The sequence below is a fragment of the Adiantum capillus-veneris genome, chromosome 14 (genome assembly GCF_014529385.1).
Source record: "Adiantum capillus-veneris isolate H3 chromosome 14, ASM1452938v2, whole genome shotgun sequence".
NCBI lineage: Eukaryota > Viridiplantae > Streptophyta > Polypodiopsida > Polypodiales > Pteridaceae > Adiantum > Adiantum capillus-veneris.
The window spans coordinates 157,193,480-157,210,006 of NC_140944.1; positions in this window are offsets into that span (position 1 = coordinate 157,193,480).

Below are 16,527 nucleotides of genomic sequence, written 5' to 3' on the forward strand. Positions count from 1 at the left end.
AAAACCAAGAAACAAGAGCAAACGGGGAATGCGGTAGAATGCTAGGTAGTGGCACAACTGCCTAACCAAACCTTGCAAGAACTTATAGGTGGGTTACCCTAGTATAGAAGATGGGTTTCTAACACTCAAAGCTCGAGAAAGAACGATTGGAAAAACCCTAGGTCAACAGAGCCTGCAAGAGGCAAACAGGAAAAAGTTGTCGAAACGACACAAAACTTCTCAGGAAGCTTAACAACATCGAGGGCAATGCAACCATGGAGTATCTCCAGGTTTGGACCACCAAAAGTAGGTCGGAACAACCGATTCCGCTGCGGACACACAAAGCGTCATTTTGGCATAACGGCTGAAATTGACGACCGAATGAAATGAAACTTCAGAAGCAGCTTCAAATATACATGGATGACTTATGTTTGCAAGCAAAACCCAAAAGAAAGCTGATTCACTTACCGATGGTGAAAAAGACGCTTTCGGGCAACCAAAAGGAGAAAGAAGGAGAACGGGGAGCCAAAGTCAAGTTCAACCAAATAGATGGCTTCACAACATATCCAATGAGCTGGAAATGCAACTCTCGAGAAGAAAAGTTGAAGAAATTCAACTCCAAGGCAAAAAGACGACTTCGGAGACTGAAATGCCTATAAGGGGGCTTTTTAGCTAAACTGATGACTTTTTAAGTTGAAAACTAGTTAGCAGGGCTTAGGGCACTAGCACAAAGCATTCTTTGCACAAAAAGACCAACATTTCAAGAGAAGACATCATACACGTATGATGTCTCACAGCATGAATTTCACATCCATTTCAACATTTGAGTGCATAGCCTCATTCCACATGTTAATCACATCCTATGAGCCAAGTATCATGAGAATTGGAGTTAGAAAACCCAAGGAAAACCAAAAAGACGCAAAGTAGGCCATAAAATTGATTTTTGGTCCTAATTTTGTCAAAATAACTCCAAACTCATTGAAACTTTGTAGGATTGTTGATTAACACATCTACAAGCTATCTGGAACCAAAAAGCACCATTTTGACACAAAAGACATCATACGTGTATGATGTCTATTTGCACTTACAGAGCCAAAACTGCTCATTTGTCATCATACACCCATTATATATATCTAATACATGCTACATATGAAATTTGGAACCATTTGGTCAAGAGGATCACCCCATTAGCCAAATTGAGGGAAAATCCTTCACCTAAAGCCTATTTTTGGCCCAAATCCAACATACTCAAGTCCAAACCAAGATTTGAGTAGAAACAGTCCTTCACTAGTACATGGGGAGTCCACAGAACCAATCCCATGCAAAATTGATGAAAAAGACATCATACGCGTATGATGTCTCCAGAGCCATTTTTAGCCCAAAATCTATCCAAACTTCATAAATCCACTGAATAAGCCTATCTAAAGCCAATCCAAGCTTATAGAGAAATTTGGTCCAAAAATACACTAAAAGACATCATACGCGTATGATGTCTCACTATGTGATTTTGGCACCTCAGGGATTCAACCACCAAACAGAAGTGATCTACATGCCATTTGAAAGTGAAACACCAAGTTTTATCCAATTTGGATCATAAAATCCAAATCCCTTTCAAAATTTTGCCAAGAGCCGGAACTGGACTAAACTGGCCAAAACTTGACCAAATGGGATCCAAACTCAAATCCAAGCATATGATACTCATGTATACACTATCAGCTACAAGCACAACCAATATGAAGTCATTTTGACACAAAAGACATCATACGCGTATGATGTCTCCAGCATGATTTTGAGCCCATTTTGCATATTTTTTCACCTACCTTGCATCCTTAGGCCCTAAATAGCTCATGTTTCAATTTTCAAGTCATTTGAATAGTTAAAAGCTTCATTTCGGCTTTCAGTACTAAAAAGACGCTAACTTCTGAAATTGGAGTTACAGGATCCATGGATTCCGCCAAGTCATCGGCAACGAAGAGAAAAAGACCGACAATCAAAGATGCTCTTGCAGAAGCGGAACCCTTTGACATTCCAGCAGAAACCCTCAAGCCAACCAAAACTTGGGTGGAGGAAGCAGTATTGGAAAAAGAGGGAATAAAGATCTACCAGGGGACTTTCAGAGATCCTCAAGGGCAAGCAGTGGATGTACCGATAATCCCACAGGAATTGGTAGATTATAGCAGGTCAGGAGACATCAGCAGGTACCTTGAAAGGGCAGACTTGCACAGTTTCTTCACCTCGAGACCATCAGGTGTGGATACAAGAAGAGTGTACGAGTTGGCAACATCCATTCAGAAGGATGGAAAATCCACATTGACAGCCATGGATGGAGAGAAAGTAGAAGTACAGATCACTCCACAGCTCATTGCAGACGCATTGAAGCTGCACAACAAAGGGAGCTCGGTCAGGGAAAGAAGGGAGGCCATAGAGGTCTATGGGCCCAAGAAGCAAAATGCAACCTATGGAGATATGGCGGACCCAAGAGCGGCAACCCTTTGCCGACTGTACAACCAATTTCTTCATGTTTGCAGTAAAAGACCGCAAAAGTATACGACACCACCCCATGCCATTGTGACCACCATCACATGGGCATTAAAGAGCAATATGCCAAAAGAGGTGAATTACGCTCAACACATCCACGAGCAAGTAATTGCCATGCACAACGAGAAGCCAAAGTACATAGGAGGAGCGGAAATTCTGACAAGAATAGCTTATGAAGCTATTGGAGCTAGAGATCAGTGGCCAAAGGTTCCCTCCCAGAATGAGTGGCTTAGAGAAGCCGACAAGGAGGAAGAACAGCCCGAAGTATCCAAGAGGGCATCCACAAGAGCACGCCGGAAACTAGAAGTAGTTTCAGAACCTGCAGAGGATGTGGACGAGCCGCTTAAGAAGAAAGTAAAGAAGAAGGTTGCTCGCAAGCAAACCAAAAGTCAGAAAGCGGCAAGAATGGAAAGACTAGTGGAGCAGTTTAGAGCGGAAAGAGCTCTAAAGGGTGACTTTGAAGAAAAGTGGATGCCAGACCCCACTAAAGTAGGAACTAGCTCAGCCAGACCACATATTGATCAATACGATCAATATATTAAAGCTTATGAAGATTCAAAGGCTATTCTGGAGCAGCAACCTGTCGAGCCATACACTGAAGAGGAGGTACAGCAATTAAAAGCTGAGCTCAAAAAAGACGACAAGGGGAAAAGGAAAGTAGATGAGTCTACTAAGCCTCAAGAGAAAGATGGGCAAGCTAACAAGGGGAAAGCCAAGGAAGCTGAGGACAAACATCCCTCTATGACTGATGTACCAAGCCCAAAGAAGACGGAAAAAATTGTGGAAGAGACCACAGTAGAGGTGGACACAGATGTTTTGGAAAAGCCAGAAGCCGAGACCAAAGAAAAGAAGATAGATCCAGTTCAGCAAAAGAGAAATGATTATGAGGATCTGGTAGAGATAGGATACACCGAAGAAGAGGCCCTTGAGGCAGTTTATGGGATCACCCTACAAAAACAAGATGAACGGAGAGGGACGGAGAAAAAGACAAAGAGTAAAAAAGAAAGTGAAGAGAAACTGGACGAACAGAAAGTACTAGAAGAGCCAAAGCCAGTGGAGGTGGTGGCGGAAAGAGCTTTAGAGTTGACAGATGATGATGAAAAAGACATGCACATGGTGTATGAACTTCTCAGCAAGATAAAAGAAAGGTCCAAGGCAAAGGAAGTAGAGATTGAGACAGCCAAACAAAGGGAAGCGGAGTTGCAGAGAAAATTAGAGAATGCTATGACTGAATTTGAAAGTCATAAAGAATCACTCTATGACGCGGAAAACGAGAGAGATGGCTTGATACTCCAGCTAGCGGAGGCTTCAAGAGAAGTAACAAGTGCACAAGAAGCAAGGGAGCGGATAGATGATGAGTCGGAGGCGGCTAAGGATGAGCTCATTGAGCTAATGGAGAGAGTCGAGCTCCAAGAAAGAACAATCACTAGACTCAGGACTACCCCTAGAGCTAGCAGAGCAGGAACCGAACAAGAGGGAGCTATCATACCAGCTTTGGAAGACCAGGTCCGAAGCTTACAAAGAGAGCTGAGATTAGAGCAAGTGCAAAGGTTGCACATTGCGGAGGGATCATTGGCCGCAGAGGAGAGGCTCACATTAGAAAATCAAACACTACGGACAGAGAATGAGTCCCTCCGCAAACAGCTCCAAGATCTACAAGAGCAACAAAGAAGAGAGACAGAGACACCACAAGAAGAATCAGGTGGAGCAGCCATAGAGCTACCAGAAACTGGAGAGGCAACCACAATTGAAGATCCAGCCCCAGCTCAAGAGGTGGCCTCGACTTCAAGAATCTCTGAAGAAAAAGAACAAAGGCTCCATGACCAAATAGAAAAGTCAGCAGAGGAGAGTGCCAAGGCGGAAATGGAATGGGAGAGGAGACTCCTAATCTCCATTAGAATTCAGGGACTAGACACAAAAGTGCTCCATGAACAGTGGATGCAACCCAGCCTGCCTTTCCCTTTGATGAAATTTGAAGTGCTAAAGACGAAAAAGAGAATAGAGGAGGAGCAGTATGTCGCTCTTTACGAAGGCGACATCACAAAGAAGGAAAAATCAAAGAAGATAGTAGATTCACAACCTAGATGGAGGAAAGGTTGGCTGAACAAATACCCAGCCTACCTCATCTACTTGGTGGAGGCACCAAAGGAGATTCGGGAGGATGCAACCTTCTGCCCGGTGCCAAGAGTCAGAAACTGGAAAGAGCATGGCAGGATTGCAGAAAAGAAGCCAAATTGGCTTAATTATCCCAGGATGCCAGGACCAAAGGCAAGAGAGAGAATAGGTAAAGCCTACATGGTGAAAACCCTAACAGGCACCATCAAGCTCTTTACTGGCTCTCCTGACCTTTCATGTCAGATGCTCTAGAAAATCTGCAGGACTCTCTTAGCTTGCATTGAAGTGTTCGCACCAGATAAAGCCACGACCTCGAGTCTACTATCGACGGCCGACACAGTGACTGATATGATGTACGATCTTTCATTGCAGCCTTCTCCAAAAGTGTTACACCTCCTATACCAAAGGATTATGTTTTTGCCTAGCTTCCACATGCAAACATTCGAAGAAGCTTTCTACACCGGCTTTTTCACCCACGAAAGCAAAATATTCGGCCCAACCTTGACCATCGGCAACCTACGATACGAATCACAATTGCAGATGCTCAAGACGATCGGACTTTATTGACCAAGCATAAAAGTCATGTCAGGGATGACATGAACACGGAGGGGGGGAGTGTTGAGCCAGCAGAGGATCACACCCACATTTTTGCTCACACTCATCATTCTGTAACCATTGATTGTAATAAATGTCTTTCCGACATTAATTTTGATTTGAGCCATTCATTAAGTAACGGGACTCAATTGAGTTTCGAGCTTGTAATCCCAAAGTAATTTCACTTGCTGAAGTAATTAGTTAGAGATGTTCTCACCTCCAAGGCTGAGGTATATAAGCCAAAGTTTTTGTAACCTAAGGGGATTCAGAATTAATCAAAGTGAGTTTTTTGAGCACCGTGACTGTGTCTGAGAGAGAGTGAGAGAGAGAGAGTCTTATCTACTTGCTACGCGAGCTACGGGGCCGCCATTGGAGAAGCGACACCGCCATTGTGTTAGCAACGGCGAGAGCTACGCACAGATACCAAGAGTGCGCGCTATCGGCTTCTATGTGTGGTAAGTTCCTACGAGCTTCGGTGTGAGTTTTCTTCCAACTCGTGTGTCGGAATTGAGCGTGCAACATATCTATAGAACCACAGCGAGTAGAGCTACGCATTAGTACCATCGGGGCCAAGTTTTGGTCACCTGTATTTTTCGGCCTGTCTTCATACGCGTTTACCGCACGGAGTGGTTATAGGTTGATTTTGCAGTTCAAGTCTTTAGGGTGTTGTTCTTACCTAGTGTATAGACTTCCCCTTGAGTTTGAGATCGATTCAATGATTCTTGATCCTGTTTCGTATAGCATTCGTTCGTAGTACGGATTTCAGTCACTTGCGTATTTTAGAACTTAGATTTGATTTCCTTAGTAGTGATTGTCATTAGAAGGTCGAGTAGGTGATTTGACACCCACCTAGTTGTTTCCATGCGCCTGCGGGTCAAGCTCCGTCCTCGTCTGACAAATTCTGTTGTTGGTTGAGTTCTCGCTATTTAGCTTCCACTAGCGGCGTAACCGCCTCAACAAGCCCCTTGTTAAAAATTGATGGCTGAAGCAACCATGGTGTGATGGATTACTTTGCTAATAGAACCAGAACTTTGAGAGTTGATGTATTCGGCTATCTCTTCAGGTAATCCCGCACAGAATTGCTGCCTTTGCTCGACAAAGTCTATCTTTTGAAAGAGAGTAGCCTTGAGATGTAGATCCCAAAATTTATCTACATACTTGTGGATAGACTCATGCGAGAGAAGCTTCAAGCTGTGCCATTTGGTAAGCACTTTGTCCTTTGCATTGCTTGCAAGGAATTGGTTCATGATGGAAACTCGTAGAGTTTCCATGTCTTTGGGGCTTCGCCGTTGCCACAAAGGCTAGCTCACCATTGACAAGCTGATCTCTGGAAGTGCATAGCTACGTGGCGTAGCTTGGAGGATTCTGTGAAGCCCTCGTCTCCAAAGGCCACATCAAATTGTTGGATGACGGCCAACATTTTGTCGGTAGCACCAAAGGTGCCATCATAGGTGAGAAAAGAAATACTCTTTCCTCCCTCCCATAGTGACATAAAAACCCGTTTCAGCCCTCTGAAACGGAGAAACGGCGAAACGGCCAAAACGTTTCGATGAAACGTGCGAAATAAGTTGATTTTTTTTTTTGCCCCCTTTTGACTAGTTAACCTCAAGCCACCCGTTCGGGGATTTTTAAGCCATGCACAAAGGCGCCTCAAAAAATTGATAGAGTTTTTGACCCTCACACACATCAAATAATGTCCCTCTCTCTCTCTCTCTGAGCCTTACACATCATTCATGGCCCCCTCGTCTTTGTTCACTCGTGACTCAAGTCTCACATCTAGATTTTGGTATTTCATGCGTTTACATGTGAATTTGTATGTGTATTCAATGTATAATTACCGACTTACCTTGTTGACTCGTGACTCAAGTCTCACATCTAGATTTTGGTATTTCATGTCTTTACATGTGAATTTGTATGTGTATTCAATGTATAATTATACAAACATACATATAAAACGAAACCTGTGTTTGAGCTCCGAAATGAAAAGTTTCAGAAACTTCGAAACCTCGAAACGCACGAAACCCCAAAACGTTTCATGTCACACTGCTCCTTCCTTGAACTTCTTTATCTTTTGTGACCTTCACCATGCAGGGTATGATTTGCGATGTCCTCCCCTCCTGTATTCTCTAGGAGAATAGCCATAGCTTTCATCGGAAGAGGAGGAAGGTAAAGAAGAAGGAGAACAGGGTGACCTCTTCCTAGCCTTTTTGTTCCTTTGTTTCCTCTCTTCCTTCTCGGAATAACGAGGAGAAGGACTGTGTGTTGATCTTTTCCTCTTGAAGGAGTGGGTGATCGTTTAGACCGGTGTCTTTGTGGAGCCACATCTTTAGAGGAACTTAAACTTTCATTTCTTTCTTGCTCTTTGGATTCCTCCTCTCGTATGGGAGAGAGTCTTCTTTTGGGGGTCTCTTCAAGAGGACTCCTAAGCTCTCTCTCCTCTTGGAGACGAATGGAAATCCCATAAGAGCGAAGTTGTTGAGTAACTTCGGCTTGCAAAGCAGGGTCTCCCATAGCTTGCTGCAACCTAGTTACGAGATAATTCACAAACATGGGAGCATCATCAGTAGCACCTTCATGTGCAAAATCAAAGCTACCAATGTTCATTCTACTCTCTTGGTTATTGTCGACCATGTTAACAAAATTTTATGTATCTACTTAGTGTATGCTTTGGCAATTCAAAACCTTAGTTGCCACTCCTCTTAGCCTTTGAAAATCGGGTCTTAAGTATCTACACCCATGGCTCGAGGTGGTTAATTATAGAGAGTAGTGGAGTAAGTTTAACATGGCAAAGTTGTTGAGGGCTAGCTCCTTTCAGACTTCTTATGGATCAATAATGGTAAAGTTGTAGGCAATTCTAAAAAGACTCCATTATTGAGTCTAAAGCTCCCGAGGTGTGCACCATATCCCACATAGTGGGCTCAACAAAACCGATAACAAATCCCAGTTCCACTTACCCTAATATAATTAACAACATCAAACATTAATAGGATACTTAAGGACCTCTCTTCTTAAGCAAGAAAAGAGAAACCAAATGCTCTGATACCAATGTAATGGAATTAGCCTATTAACTTGAGTTGGAGCGGAAAGTGAATAACATATTGAGCATTTCCTTGAGCATTCCTTTGTGTGTAGATGTAGAATGAGAAAGAGAGTGCTTGGATGGAGAGAGAGCAACACTAACACATTACTTCATTAACATGGCATGAACAATACTTGCAAAAGAGAGTGAGAGTTTAGAGAAATTGACACCAATAGAGGACCGGATTAGTTGGAGCCGGTCCCCTCTCCAATAGGAATTTGTATTATAGATTCTTCCATGACGGAAGACTTGTTTACAATACAACTTATTATGTTCCTTGAGACCTTCTTGATGAGGTGAAGATGGTGAGCTTCACTCACCAAGAATTAGCATAACAACAACAATAAACATGATTAGCATGAACTTGAAAAATGCCCAACCTCAATCCCAAGACCTCAAACACCATGAAAGGTGAGGAGAGCTGGCAAAGAGTGAGAAAGAAGAGAGAAGTATAAGTAGAGTTGGGATTAAAGCCCAAGTGGCCTCTTATACGGATATGGCCGGCTGCCCACCTAACTCACTTATCACTAACTCTTTGTATATACTCACATATACTTTTGTGGATAATAAGGTTTGGGAGATAACCCTTCAAATGACTTCTCTGCATACTGTGTAATATCTCTCTGTATCTATGTGTATCTGTCTGTGTGTGTGTGTGTGAGTCGATCTACGCTCCGCTCCGCGAATTCAATTGGTATCAAAGCGAGGTTTAGTGCGTTTTTGCGTAATCGCGCGCGCACACTTTTTAGGCAGATTCTGGATCCGGAGCTTGGAAATTCACACTTGGCGTTCCAGGAGTATTTCCAGCAGGTGACCTACGGTTTTACCCCCCTTTCAAAGCTGTTTATGCCCTCAGAATTTTGTTCTGAGCACTACATCAGAAGATAGGTTTCAGCCGCAAAGAAACCCGGGTGAAAGCATGTATAGGTGGCTTGGAAAGTAATGTCAAGGACATTGATTTTTGTGCTTAAAAGTGGGTGTTTTAAAAGTGCTTCAAATCTCAAAAAGAATATCACTCTCCTAAGGTACGTCAATTAAGTCTCCTAACGTACCACAATTAATGAGACTAAATGTAATTTACTGCTCAACGCTGGATTATTGTCTGCCTCTTCTTTCCCGCTACAACCTGTCTGAGCTTTCTCTCTGCTTTGAGTTTTCTTTGTCTCTAAGATCTCTCTTGGAGCTCTATCTAGCTCATCTCTGTCTCTCTCTCATAGAGCTCTTGCTAAGCTTTTTGTATCGCTCAGCCCCCCCTCTCTCTCTCTTTCTCTCTCTAAGGATGGCTCCTCTTGTGTCTGAGATCGCGCTCATCTCTCTCTCTCTCTCTCTCTCTCTCTCTCTCTCTCTCTCTCTCTCTCTCTCTCTCTCTCTCTCTCTCTCTCAGCACTCTTTCTCTCTGTCTCATGAACTCTATCTCTATAGGTTCCTCTTCTACTTGATGATTCTTGAGGTATGTAAACACTTATTATGCTTTGTTAGTATCTTGCTAATTAGTGCAAGAAGTGCCATGTATTAATTAAAAGTATAGCGTGTAGTTATGATTTGTATTGTATTTCTTGTACAGCAATCCTTTGAAAGTACTACAACAATGGAGCACAGTGAAGAACTGTCTATCAGCTCATCGTCATTGAGTAGAGAAGCTCAACTTCAGCGCAGAAAATTAATGAGGGAATATTGGGCTGCTCAGAAACGAAAGAAACGTAAGGCAATGGTCAACTTTGTGACGGAAAGCAATACGGGGGGGATGGATGAAAGAAAGAAACGAAGGATATGTCAATCTATGGTACAACACTTTGATACATTAACCGTGGGAATGGATGCAAGTGGTAGGAAGGAAATCTTTGATGAACTTCTTCAACATCCTTGCTTCCTTACTATGCAGAGTAAATCCAAAGAGCTCGAAGCAATTATGCTGAGAAACATCCGCAACACTTTGAATCATGTGAAGGTCCCAAGATCTTCAAACGAGTTTTTTGTGAAGAAATCAGCAATGTTGATGTTGGTGAATGGTGGAAGCAAGGAGCAAAACACTGACATCAACATACCGCAAGCTGCCAGGCTTATGGGGATCAACAAAAGAAACTTATATTCAGCCAAACATCACTTAATAGTGTCAAGTGAATCCGATGGTTCGTTCCCTGCATCTGCGTGTCATAGAGATGATGCACGGAGAACTCACATCACTCAAATTGTTAAAGACATAGTCTTTCAATTTTGGACGGATGAGACGAGGGTGTCCCCCAACAAGAAAGATGTTTGCAGTAAGAGACTAGCTAGATGTTCATATGTAAAGCATCGAATCCACCTTCTTGAGGAGCCTCAGGTAATTGATATATTTTTAAAGCACTTTTTATTGGTGCTACAACTCATATTCCTACTACAACATTATGTTTCTATACCACTTTTTATTTGTGCTACAACTCATTACTGCCACAACATTATGTTTCTATACTTCTTTTTATTAGTGCTACAACTTGTTTTGGTGTTTTGCACCACTTTCTAGTGGTGCTGCAACATTAAAAAGTGGTGAAACATTACTATACTGGTCTCTAATTGTATCTGAACCACTTCTAAAATTTGATCAATAGTTCTAAATGTTTTTGAAGCACTATTACTTGTGGTTCCACACCACTTTTTAGTGTGTTTGAACCAGTTTTTAATGTTTTGCAACAGGTTTTAATGTTTAAGAAACAGTTTTTACTAGAAATGCACCAACGCTGCACCGTAAACCCTACAAAGTGGTGTTCACCCACTAAAAATTCTTGTTTACCCAATGCTAACAGACGTGTTTTACAAACTCGTAGGGGTGTTACAGGTGCAAACGTTTCTGGTGGTGCAGCTCACTTTTTCCAAGTGATGTAGCAGCTTTTAGTCATGGTGCAACAATTATAGTAGTGCCATAGACTTTTTACTGTTGCTGCACGAATGGTGCCCACCACCTTATGATGGTAACCAAAACCATATTAGTAGAGTTTGAACACATTTTGGTAGTAAACACTTACAAGTGCTGTCACACCACAATGAAGCGGTGCACACAACACTTACACGTATAAAAACCACTTTCACGTGGTGTCTGACCACATTCAAGTGGTGAGAAGCCACTTTCATGTGCTAAGTCACTATGTTAGTCCATCACTCCATGCAAGTGGTGAGGCACCACTCCCAAGTGGTGTGACTAAAACCTTGTCACTGCAATCAAGCGGAAAGTTCCCGCTTTCAAGTGGCCAGACACAGCATTCAAGTGACCAGAAAACGCGTTAAAGTGGTGACTGCCCACTTTGAACTAGTTTCTCACCACTCTCAAGTGGTCATCAAGTGGTGAGACACCACTTTCATGTGCAAAGTCACTACGTTAGTCATCACTCCATGCAAGTGGTGAGACACCACTTTCAAGTGGCCAAACACCGCATTCCAATGACTAGAATCCACGTTCAAGTGGTGACTGCCCACTTTGAACTAGTTGCTCACCATTCTCAAGTGGTAATCAAGTGGTGAGATACCACTTTCAAGTGGTAGCTTAAACCTTGTCACTGCAATCAAGGGGCAAGCTCCTGCTTTCAAGTGGCCAGACACCGCATTCAAGTGACCAGAATCAGCGTTCAAGTGGTGACTGCCCATTTTGAAGTAGTTGCTCACTAATTTCAAGTGGTCGTCAAGTGGTGAGATACCACTTTCATGTGCTAAGTCACTACGTCAGTCATCACTCCATGCAAGTGATGAGACACCACTCCCAAGTGGCGAGACACCACTTTCAAGTGGTAGCTAAAACCTTGTCACTGCAATCAAGCGGCAAGTTCCAGCTTTCAAATGGCCAGAAACGACATTCACGTGACCAGAATCCGTGTTCAAGTGGTGACTGCCCACTTTGAGCTAGTTGCTCACCACTCTCAAGTGGTCATCAAGCACTTTTCACAAGAGCTCCTCCACTTCCAAGTTGTGTTGAACCACTATCTAGTTCTGATGGTGGTCTGTCGCCTAGTATTTTGTCCCTCCCAGCTACTTTTTAAGTGCTAGATTTTAATTGGCGACTGGCCACTTTGAACTAGTCGCTCACCACTCTAAAGTGGTCATCAAACACTTTTCACAAGAGCTCCTCCAGTTTCAAGTTTTGTTGGACTACTATCTAGTGCTAATGCTGGTCTGTCGCCTAGTATTTTGTCCCTCCCAGCTACTTTTTAAGTGCTAGTTCTGAACTTCCCCAGAACTTTTATGTCCTGACTCACCACTTTTTAATCGTTTCCCACCATATTCAAGCAGTGCACACCATTTTTTATTGGCGGTTCATCACCGTCAAGTGGTTTGAATTCACTTTTAAGTCATGCCAAACCACTTTTTAGTTACGCTGAATGCGGTTTCTCACCATTATTAAGTTGTCCTCACACAACCTCTTAATATTCTACCTTTTTCTATGGTTACTAGTTTTTACACTAATTTGTATTTGTGGTACATTATTTTCACAGGTAAAACAATACTATTGAATGTATCATTACTAGTTTTTAGTGGTGCACACCAGTTTTTAGTGATATAGAATCACTTTTTAATGTTTTGAAACAATTTAACCAGTTTTGAATGCTAAGTTTATTTTTAACATTTGTATACATGTATATTGCAGGTGGAGATTTATTTAAGATTCAAGACAAAGTATGCAGATATTCAGATTTCGCAATGTTGCTTCGAGTCTATGAAACCGTTCTTTGTCCAAAAATTGAGGGATCGCTACACCTGCTGTTGTATTGTGCATGTACAAATGATTTTCCTTAAAGAGGCAGTAAATCACATGCGGACTCGAAGTTTTGATCTTCATGGTTCTTGCTGCATGTGCAACTACCCTATATGCCTTCATCATGATGAAGTTGTCAACCATGGATGTCTTGCATACAAAAATGCAAGTATGAGTACCACTTCACTATTGGAGTCTATACTCTGCCCTATACTTGCAGAACATAGTTTCCATAGCTACCAATGCTTAATGGGCACATGCAATGCATGCGGTGTAGGTAATATTTAGATCTGTCCAAGAGAAGAAGTTGAGCAGAGTAAGCAAGTATCTGTGATTTTTTTGAAAATATAGTGGGTGCTACTGGATTAAACAATGAAGCTAGAAAGAGCACTGTGAAAGACATTGTCCATAAGAAAATGCTGCCTAGAGAACTTTTGCGAGTGTACCAAGACCACTTGAAGAAGTATGTCACTCACAATTTTATATTTAGGTGGCAAGCACAACAGTTCAAGGACTACATTTCTTTGTTTCCAGATGATGTGGTTGTCTCCGTCGTTGACTTTGCAGAGAACTACTCCTTCAAGGAGAAAAATGAGATCCAGTCAATGCATTTGTACACTAAGCAGGTCACTATCTATGTCCTGATTACTTATTTTTGCATCACATCAGGTGCAATAAAGAAGACCATGCACTTTTTTGTCTCAGATGATAAACAACATGACACCTTATTTGTGCAGCATGATTTTCTCTTACATGCTCAATGGTTGAGAGATCAAGGGCTAAGCTTTAAAAAACATTGAGTTTGGTCAGATGGCGCAGCTTCACAATTTAAAGCAAAGTGACCGTTTTACTTTGTTTCTAGATATTGAAGCCTTACTGGCATGGAAATGAATTGGAGTTTTTTTTGCTCAGGGGGAACATGATGGGGCTGGGGCTGTCATTAAAAGGGCTCTAACTCATGAGCAATTGAAGAAAAATAGCGTGCGGTTGACTTGTGCAGTTGAAGTTGTCTCTTTTTTGAGAATGCATCTCAGTACTGGAGCAACTGCTATGTATGACAAGCAAAAGAGGGAGGTCAGAAGGGTGTTCTAGAAGGTCAAGCTAGGTGATGTTCAGCGATCCCATCAATGGGACTGCAAACCATTGAAGGGCTCAAGAGCAATGCACTGTGTGAATGGGTATTCTAAGAACAACACTCGTGCATTGCGATCAAAACGGTTGTCATGATTTTGTTTTCCTTGCAAGCTTGGCCATTGGAGAAGTTGTATGAATAGATCACACGTGGAGACGTGGAAATATCACACTTTGGAGCCACTTTCTAATGATTCCCAGTCATACGCAGACTCAGACAATGAGGAGTTCCATGGTGCCACTTATGCAGGTCATTATGACTCCTTAAGCGATGTTCTCACACCTGGAGACAATTTTGTTGTCACTTCTGAAGAGAATAATGAGGAGGTTGTTGACTTCTACATTTTGAAGTGTGTAGTAGCTAAGGGCCTAACAACTAATGAGCAAATTGATGCATGGGGAAACAAGATAGAGAAGCATACTTATATGGTCACGGGCGATTGGTATAAATCCCTACAATAAAACTTGTATGAGCTGTGGGATAACAAGCCAGTAGTCTTCATATATTCCCACTTGATAAGGGTATTAAAGTTCCCATGGAGCCTGTAGTGCTCGATGGCATAGGAGAAGTCTTCGAACTTTCCAATGAAAACCATGAGGCAATATACAATAGCATGCCCTTTGAATTGTAAATCAAATCTGATTTTATATCATCTAGTGAAAGATTGAATGAGATAGAATTGGTGTAAACGTACGATGGAATTGACATGTTGGTTTTTGAGAATGCTTCACCACTCCCCCCTCTCCCCCCAAACATCACCACTAAAAAGTGTTGCAGTTCCAGAAAAACTCAATAATAATCACCACTTTTTAGTGGTGCTAAAGTGGTTTAGCACCACTAAAAAGTGGTTAAGAATGCTTCACCACTCCCCCCGAACATCACCATTAAATGGTGTTGCAGTTCGAGAAAAACTGTTGCAATAACACAATAAAAATTTAACCACGTTTTAGGGGTTTATCACCACTAAAAAGTGGTTCTGAGACATTCAGAAGTGTAGAGACATGTATAGTGCAGAGACATGTAAAGTGCCGGAACTTCTGTATATTACAAAAAGTATATTACAATAATTATCCAGAAACGTCTACATATCCACCAAGAATGTACAATATATAACGTTTCTTAGATTACAGATGTACAATCTCATTCATCTCCATTTATAACAAAGTGCTCAAAGACTAGACTCAAAAGTTCATCTTTGGGATTGCTGATGGGGTTTGCCTTTGTATACTCCAGGGAATTGGGGGTTAGTGCCCATCTACACAGCCATGGCAATAGTTTGCATGTGAGGTAATCAGGGTCTTGGTTTTCATCAAGAGGATCAAAGGTGGGTGGACATATACAGTTGTCCTAGACATTGCGCATATTTTTATATATGGAGTCATCTACCAGCAATGTCCGAGAGGAGTCATATTCTCGAAACTTGTTCCAGACATGGTAAAGGGGCTTGAAAGACACAAGTTCACCTGCAAGGTCTGTTGGAACTCCAGCAATCTCTTCAAAATACAACCACTTCTCACATTGCCAGTTTGAGAAGAGATCCCTAAAGTAATAAGTCCTATGTTCCCATATGTATGGCCAACATGTACTGAGTATTAGCTCAATGTTAGTAGCAGTACAAGTGCTCCAAATCATTGCATCTGCTAGTTTCCTCAAATCCCAAACAAATTGCTCAACATCTCTACGATAGTAGATCCACAACTTCTCGTCCACTCTTTTTAGTTTAGCTCTGTTGGAAGCTGGACGTGGAGGGTGTTTAAGTTGTCCAGTCTTTGGATCACATTTGCTTACATCTCGTTTCACGAATAGTCCATCGAGATCAAGGATGATGAGATTTTTGATCTTGCAGAAATTTGAAACAAGATATCCCCATCCAGGGTAGTTTGGCAAAATCTCTTCAATTTCGGGGCAAACTGCTGGTTCCTGGTCTTCCTCTACTTTATCTGGTGTTACATCTGCATCCTGCTTAGCTGTTATGTCTTCAACCTTCTCATCTAGTTCTTGAACATCTCCAATCCAGCTAAGTTCTGCCATAGACAAGTACCATGCCTTAAAAACCTCAATCAGACTGACATATTAACCTTTTCAAAATACAATTGAAAAGTATACCTTCCAAGCTATTGATTTCCATTTCATTAATTTCTTGAACTTCTATGGCAACAACAGTCCACTTGGCAGGAGATACTGGAGAAAAAATAAGCTCTACTTGAAGATGCTCACGATGATGTCGGAAAGAAGTACAATAAATAGACAGTCAATGAACAATATGAGTACAATAAATAGACAATCAATGAGCAATAAACAACTAGTGACAAAAAATAAAGCTGTCGTTTCATTTATCATCAAAATGAGGGTACAAAGACCAAATTACAA